Here is an 8510-nt window from a genome sequence, read left to right as displayed (position 1 = left end):
TACTTTGCCAACAAAGATCCATCTAGTCAAGGCTATGGTTTTTCCAGTGGTCATGTATGGATGTGAGAGTTGGACTGTGAAGAAAGCTGAGCGCCGAAGAATTGATGCTTTTGAACTGTGGTGTTGGAGAAGACTCTTGAGAGTCCCTTGGGCTGCAAGGAGATCCAACCAGTCCATTCTGAAGGAGATCAGCCCTGGGGTTTCTTTGGAAGGAATGATGCTGAAGCTGAAACTCTAGTACTTTGGCCACCTCATGCGAAGAGTTGACTCACTGGAAAAGACTCTGATGCTGGGAGGGATTGGGGCCAGGAGGAGAAGGGGATGACAGAGGATGAGATGGCTGGATGGCATCACTGACTCGATGGACGTGAGTCTGAGTGAACTCCAGGAGTTGGTGATGGACAGGGAGGCCTGGTGTGCTGTGATTCATGGAGTCGCAAAGAGTCGGACACGACTGAGTGACTGAACTGAACTGAACTGAAGACCCAATTCTGAGAGGACTGAAGCTGCAAAGAACACTAAGTTTTTAAAATTAAAAAAAAAAAAGCCCTCATATTTACATAGCATATTGTTCTTTGTAAGGTGATCTTCATCTACTATCATTTTATCCTCATACAAGTAGCCCATAACCCTGTGTTTCTTGGCTTGTGAGCCATTAAGATCCATTTCTGGGCTTCCCCAGTGGCTCAGTTGGTAAAGATCCATTTCTGGGCAATGACATTATGTGAGCACTATATAAAGAGATGAAGGACATTTGCTGAAAACCAGAAACCTTTGCCTGAACAAAAAAGTCAAAAAACAACTTTTTATTAACTGTATTTCCAGTACTAAGTATATATATCTGTACACAAATATTATAGATAAGAATAAAAATTGCCCATGATTTTCTCCCATGATTTTTTAAGCTAAAATTGAGGCAAAAATGTCCTAAGCTTGCACTAAGCCACTTAGGACACGTCCCCAAGTCAATCAACTATTGGCTTATTCTCCTGGATCATCTGAAGTACTTCAGTGGAAAAGTCTAAAAATTGCTGCCCTAGATGATATTCAAGGTTCCTCCCAAATTCCCAGCATTTTCTCAATACAGCTTCCTACCCAATAAAAATTCAAAACCAGCTGCAATTGAATAAAAAGAATTGGATGCACAGAATCAAATGGATAAGGAAAACATGAGGAGATGCGGTATCAAACTCCTCCTCTTGGGCCCCCGACTGCTATGCTGTACACTTTGCCTAGCTTTTTCATATCTTTTTAGAATGCTGCTCTTTCCTTTTCAAGGACAGTCCTGGGGATGGTTATAATTTCTTCAAGGGACTTTTACCATTACCCGTTTAGCAACATTTAAATAGCTACAAGGGTAGGAGGGTTCTGAATTGAAATCCTTTCTAACTCCATCAGTGCTCAAAACTAACCTCTCCTACATTTTGTACACTTTCTAAGCCATTCTTGAAAAGTGGATGAATAGAGTAATGGCAGACAAATAAAATGAATGAAGCTAGGTCTGGTACAGGAGTATTATCTAAAAAGGAAAAGCCAGATGGCTGCCACTGTGATCTACTCTAGAGCCCTTGAGATCAAGAATTTATTCAAATGGGGAGACACCAGGGTTTTTTTACCCTTATGTCATTAAACATTCGAGTCACCAGGCTCCCCTGTTCTATTTCTCCCCCCACCGAGTTTTACTAAGATGTAACTGACATATAACATTATATTAGTTTAAGGCATACAACATAATGATTTATGTATATACTGTGAAATGATTACCACAATAAGTTCAGTGAACATCTATCGCCTCACACCGTTATAACTTTGTTCCTTGTGATGAGAACACTTAAGATCTACTCTTTTAGCAACTTTCAAATATATTACCACAATACAGAACTGTTAACTATAGTCACCATGCTGTACATTATGCCCCTAAAACTGACTTATAACTTTGTACCTTTGGGCCATTTCACCCATTTCCCCCACCCCCTCATCCCTTGCCTCTGGCAATCAATCTGTTCTCTGTTTCTATGCATTTGGGGTTTGGGGGATTTCACATATAAGTGAGATAATACTTATTTGCCATTCTCTGTCTGATTTATTTCATTTAGCTTAATGCCCACCACTCATGCTGTTAAAAATGGCTAGATTTCCTTCTTTATGGCTGAATAATATTCCCATGTGTGTGTCTGTGTGTATGGCATTTTCTTTATCAATTCATCTACCAGTGGACACTTAGGTTGCTTCCATGTCTTGGCTATTTTAAATAATACTGCAATGAAAATGGGGGTCCAGATTCTTTAAGAAATAGTGATTTTGTTTCCTTGGGATACATATACTCAGAAGGAGAACTGCTGGATCATATGCCAATTCTATCTTTAATATCCTGAAGGATCTCCATACTGTTTTTCAAAGTGGTTGCCCCAGACTACAATCCCACCAACAATGCCCTAGGGTCCCTTTTTCTCCACATCCTCACCAACACTTGTTGTCTCTTGCCTTTTAAATGCTAGCCCTTCTAACAGGTGTGAGATGACACTCTGGTTTTGATTTGCATTTCCCTCATGACTGGTCTTGTGGAGCACTTTCTCATGTACCTGTTGGTCATTTCCCTGTTCTATTTCTAAACCAGTCCTGAAAGATATTTCAAGGTAACCAAGATGCACACAGGACTGAGGTGGTCATTAAAAGGCCATTTACTGTTATACTGTAAGAAACTGCCATCACAGGGGCCAACTGACTGCCAACTTTTGCTTCTATGACTCTCCATCACCTATGATTCCTCAGGGTTAATCTGGCCTGTTCTGACTGACACAATTCCAATAGGTTACAATCAAGTTGTGCAGGCCTGAGAGCCAGTCTGGTTCCTCAAGTGACTCTGCATATCTGTGTTCTGATTCATTCTATATTGATCTTACTAGTTTAACCATCAAAGAACATCATCATAAATCCTGCATGTAGACATTAAGTACCCTAAATCCTAGGGCTTTGATCCCAAAATTTTACAAAGAGCACTGAAACTCTAGAAACCTTGATCATTCAGATTTATTAACAACTTCTGGATGAACTAAAGAACTTTTCTTCCCCAACATGAATTGTCACTGAGATACCAAAGCTAAAGAATGTGGCTCTTACTCTAAAATGTACTAAATCATCTATATTTGGTACATGCTCAAGGAAATGGCAACCCACTCCAGTATTCTTGCTTGGAAAATCCCAGGGATGGGGGAGCCTGTTGGGTTGCCGTCTATGGGGCTGCACAGAGTCGGACAAGACTGAAGCGACTTAGCAACAGCAGCAGCAGCATGTAGAGGTAAAAGTAAACTTTAAAAATTTTTTTAATTTATATAATCAGTCTCTTCAGTGTCTTTGCCTTTTTTAGGATCCTTTTCCCTAATAATATTGTTTTCATTTTCAGAGAGTTAAAATACTAAATTCAACTGAAGCCCATACATAGTGGCTGGATTAATCCATTCATATTTGAATCTTAGATGTCAATAGATCACCATAGGAAGTAAAATATTCCTCCTCATCATTGACCCAGATTGTTAGCAACTGAGGTCAGTCTTTCCTAAGCTAAACCTGTTTGGTAATAATTATTTGAATGGTATCCTGCATTCACATGTAACCTCATCTGGGCACAGGCAAGGACAAGATTAGGCTCAAAGCAGTCCTTTGTAGAGCCACTTCTGCAAGTATACTGAGTGCTCTTCTTCTTCTTATTTTTTTAAAAAATTTATTTATTTGGCTGCATCGGGTCTCAGTTGCAGTGTGCAGGGCTTAGTTGCCCCAAGGCATGAGGGATCTTAGTTCCCTGAGTCTCCTGCATTGCAAGGGGGATTCTTAACCACTGGATCACCAGGAAAGTCCCACAAAGTGCTCTTCTTTAATCACCATAAATTAAAAGCAGGTCTTTCTAAGCATCTCACCATATGTCTAGGAAGAACTAGGCCCAAGTGGCAAGGGACAGTATAATCCATCTCTACTTGAATTATTTTTATCAACAAACAGCAAAGCCAATTGCAGAATAAAGTTCTATCTATTTTCTTTTCAGAGGATTTTGACTACATTCTTTGAAAAGGAACAGGAAAAAAAAAGAAAAGGAACAGGAATTACTTAAGCAACTCAAATAAGGATACCCAAGAAAAACAGTTTCCCTAAATGCCAACTTAGTCTTAAGCATGCCAAATCACAATTAAAAGTGACACTCAGGTTAAAACAGTAAAGTTATAAGTAAATGCTATTTTTTAAAGAAGTGTTATACCATATACCAATATAAAACTAATCACTAAAAATAAGTGAAATCAATAGTAAATAGTGAGTACTGTGCAACTGTAAAATGAGATTCAATGCAAGAAATATATATTGGTATATCTTCTACATTCAGTGCTCTTTTTAGTGGTAAAAAGAAACAGCTTCAACTTATTAGCATATCCCATCTACAACATGCCAGTTGTCTGGATTGGCATGTGGTATCTACCTGAGACCAGAGTTGAAGGTCAGGCTGTCCCAAGTCAGATAATGATCTGATCCCTGAAATGTGAGGAGAGGTATGTGACATCCATGTGTGGAACATCATGAAACCAGTAAAACATTTTATTAGGAAGAGTTTCCAAAGCTAATGAAAGTATGTAAAAGTATAAAAAGCAGAATGTAAAATTATAATTGTGATCTCAACATACATATACTAAGAAAAATAGTGATATGTTAATCGTGTTTACTTTTGGTTTCATAAGGGAACGTAGAGAAGAGAGGAGCTATTTCCGCCTTCCGTCAGGCTAGCAATTAATGAAAGGTCAATAATATGTACCAAGTTTGCAAACAAGAAGCTGGAAAGTACCATAAAGGGTTTTTTAAATACTTAAGTATCAAAGGTATCTTATGCTGACAGACTGTGGTCAGGCAAGCACCTAGGACTTTTAATGCCAGAAAGCATTTCCTGGAAAGAAGTAATGGATTCATTCTTAAAGCAAGGAAAAACATAATTAGGGAAATAAGTATCATAACACTGAGGTAGCAAGAAACTACAATGTTTAATTTGCAGTTAACTTTCTTATTTGGCTCTATATTTTCTGTTTTTAATTATATAGTATTTAACTTGTAGAGTATGTAGTTAAATATTTATATGATGCTTTTTAAATAAATAATATGCTTATAGAAAAAACACATTTGACTTTATTATATACCTCTCAGCTCTAAGGATGGATAAGGAAATGGCACCCCACTCCAGTACTCTTGCCTGGAAAATCCCATGGACGGAAGAGCCTGGTGGGCTGCAGTCCATGGGGTCGCTAAGAGTCAGTCACGACTGAGCGACTTCACTTTCACTTTTCACTTTCATGTATTGGAGAAGGCAATGGCAACCCACTCCAGTGTTCTTGCCTGGAGAATCCCAGGGACGGGGGAGCCTAGTGGGCTGCCGTCTATGGGGTCACACAGAGTCGGACACAACTGAAGTGACTTAGCATAGCATAACATAGCATAGCTCTGCACAAACCAGCTGTGCAAGTCACTAAACTCCTTAAGTTTCAGTTCCCTTATCTATAAAACAGAACAGCTGATTAATAAAGAATAACCTACAGAAAGTACTACCATCACGCAGATAATAGTAGAATTACTTTCCTTTTCCTTTGAACTTCCATTGCATAAATCTCATGTTAATGTTCAGCTACTAAGTGGTGTCCAACTTTTTGCAACCCCCATGGACTGAAGCATGCCAGGGTTCTCTGCCCTTCACTATCTCCCAGAGTTTGCTCAAACTCATGTCCATTGAGTTGGTGATGCCATCCAACCATCTCATCCTCTGTTGTCCCCTTCTCCTCCTGCCTTCAATCTTTCCCAGCATCAGGGTCTTTTCCAATGAGTCAGTTCTTTGCATCAGGTGGCCAAAGTATTGGAGTTTCAGCTTCAGTATCAGTCCTTCCAATAAATATTCAGGACTGATTTCCTTTAGGATTGACTGGTTGGATCTCCTTGCAGTCCAAGAGATTCAAGAGTCTTCTCCAACACCACAGTTCAAAAGCATCAAATCTTTGGTGCTCAGCTTTCTTAATGGTCCAACTCTCACATTCATACGTGACTACTGGAAAAAATCATAGCTTTGACGAGATGGACCTTTGTTGGCAAGGTAATGTCTCTGCTTTTTAATATGCTGTCTATGTTTGTCATAGCTTTTCTTCCAAGGAGCAAGCATCTTTTAATTTCATGCAGTGATTTTGGAGCCCCGCAAAATAAAGTCTCTTGCTGTTTCCATTGTTCCTCCATCTATTTGCCACAATAAGCCTTCTTAGCATAAATCTAATAAACCCAATTTTTTAAATCAGAAGGGGTACCTAGTACAAAGCTTTCTTACCCATTCTGCTTCAGAGAAAATTCTGGGATTGGACAGTTTGTGATAATTAGGACCAATTACAGTGCTCAATGCCCAATGAATATCTTAACTGCATTTAAACCAGGGCCGAATCTCTTCCAGCACAGATTCCAAAGCCCTGTTTATGTTCATGGTGCTCTCACTGAAGCAGGATAGCCAGAAAGACTTCCTCAATATTGGATGATCTTGTATACAAGAGACTCAAATCTGCTTACTGAATAGAATGAAAGACAACAGAGTTCATTTTGTGAGTCACATAAGAAAGCCAAACTCATTACCCTACAGTTACATCTTAGGTTGTCTGAGTAGAAGAGTGCTTTACAAGTAAGATACACCAGTGCATACACCAGCACTCCAATAGCAAAGGCAAAGGAGGAAAGATACTGCCTCAGTCACCTCAGTTTTAGGGAGTTTTAAAGTATATTGAAAAGCAGAGACATTAGTTTGCCAACAAAGGTCCATCTAGTCAAGGCTATGGTTTTTTCTGTGGTCATGTATGGATGTGAGAGTTGGACTGTGAAGAAAGCCGAGTGCTGAAGAATTGATGCTTTTGAACTGTAGTGTTGGAGAAGACTCTTGAGAGTCCCTTGGACTGCAAGGAGATCCAACCAGTCCATTCTGAAGGAGATCAGCCCTGGGATATCTTTGGAAGGAATGATGCTAAAGCTGAAACTCCAGTACTTTGGCCACCTCATGCGAAGAGTTGACTCATTGGAAAAGACTCTGATGCTGGGAGGGGTTGGGGGCAGGAGGAGAAGGGGATGACAGAGGATGAGATGGCTGGATGGCATCACTGACTCAATGGATGTGAGTCTGAGTGAACTCCGGGAGTTGGTGATGGACAGGGAGGCCTGGCGTGCTGCGACTCATGGGGTCGCAGAGTCAGACACGACTGAGCAACTGAACTGAACTGAACTGAATAATCCATTAGGACTTCCCAGGTGGCAAAGTGGTAAAGAATCCACCTGCCAAGAGTCTTGGAGAGTCTCTCTTTTGTCTCTCTTGACCCCGGATCAGGAAGATCCCCTGGAGTAGGAAATGGCACTCTACTCCAGTATTCTTGCCTGAAAAATTCCATGCGCAGAGGAGCCTGGTGGGCTACAGTTCATGGGGTTGCAAAGAGTAAACACGACTGAGGATGAGCATGAGAACTAAAACTAAACTATTTCAAAAAGTGCTAAGGAAAGAAAACAGCAGGAGAACATTATAAAAATCAGTTTTAAAAAATGACAGAATTAAGACTTGAGATGAGATAAAAATAACTATCAATGGAATAAACTCAACTATTTCAAATAAAACAGCCAATCAAACAAAAAAGTAGGAGGAAACTATATTAATATCTAGGTTGAATTCAAGGCAAGAATATTTAAAAAGACAAAGAAGGAATAACAAAGATACAGCTCTCATTAGTTCTTATGTATCGAATAACATGGCCTCAAAACATATCAAGCAAAACAACACACACAAAAAACAAAAACTGCAGAAAAGAAAAAGAAAAATGGAAATAGAAAAGAAAAAACAACAGTAATGGAAGATCATGAAAACTCAAAGTAAAAAAGTGATTAGAAGAGCTGAATAATCTACGATGAATAAAGTTGTTCTATTACATCTGGAAAACTACATCCTTAAGAACACTGTTTTAAAGGACATACAGAACAGTCACAGAAACTAGCCTTGTACTAAGGCACACACGAAAAAGTCAACAGATTCTCAAAAGTAGACGTAGTATAAATATATTCTTTGACTAGAAAACAATAAAACATTGAACAAATAACAAAAATAGAACAAACCGGGGTGGGGGGGACCCTTGGAAAATTTTAAACTCTCAAAGGACTCTCTAGGAGGTTAGGAGGCAAAAATAAAATAATCTTGAAGTGATTAAAGAGGTGAAGGTGGTAAAGAGGAATGGCATTATGACTCTTACTGCTTTCTTCTCAAAAGTATCTTATGATAAAATTTTTTTCTTCTCCTAATCAACTGTAGGTTATACTACAAGTGAGCCTGATCCAGAGGAACTAAAAACATGTAAGCATGCTGCAGTTCATTCCTGAAAAAAACGCAGATTTAAATCCACAGCAGCATTGTTCAACTGAACTTTCTGTGATGCTGAAAATGTTCTCTATCTATGCTGTCCAGTATGGCAGCCACCAGCCAC

General features: G+C 39.3%; 1 protein-coding gene across 4 annotated transcripts in view; it reads right to left on the bottom strand.

The window, feature by feature from the left end:
- Positions 1-8510, bottom strand: part of KIAA0226 (KIAA0226 ortholog) — a 50761-nt gene that overhangs the window by 37059 nt on the left and 5192 nt on the right. The gene's annotated exons all lie outside the window — the stretch shown is intronic.

The sequence above is a fragment of the Bison bison genome, unplaced genomic scaffold, assembly GCF_000754665.1.
Source record: "Bison bison bison isolate TAMUID 2011002044 unplaced genomic scaffold, Bison_UMD1.0 scf7180017864032, whole genome shotgun sequence".
NCBI classification, from domain to species: domain Eukaryota; kingdom Metazoa; phylum Chordata; class Mammalia; order Artiodactyla; family Bovidae; genus Bison; species Bison bison.
Note: the sequence above shows the minus strand (reverse complement) of the source record. Positions and strands in the feature narration are given on the sequence as shown.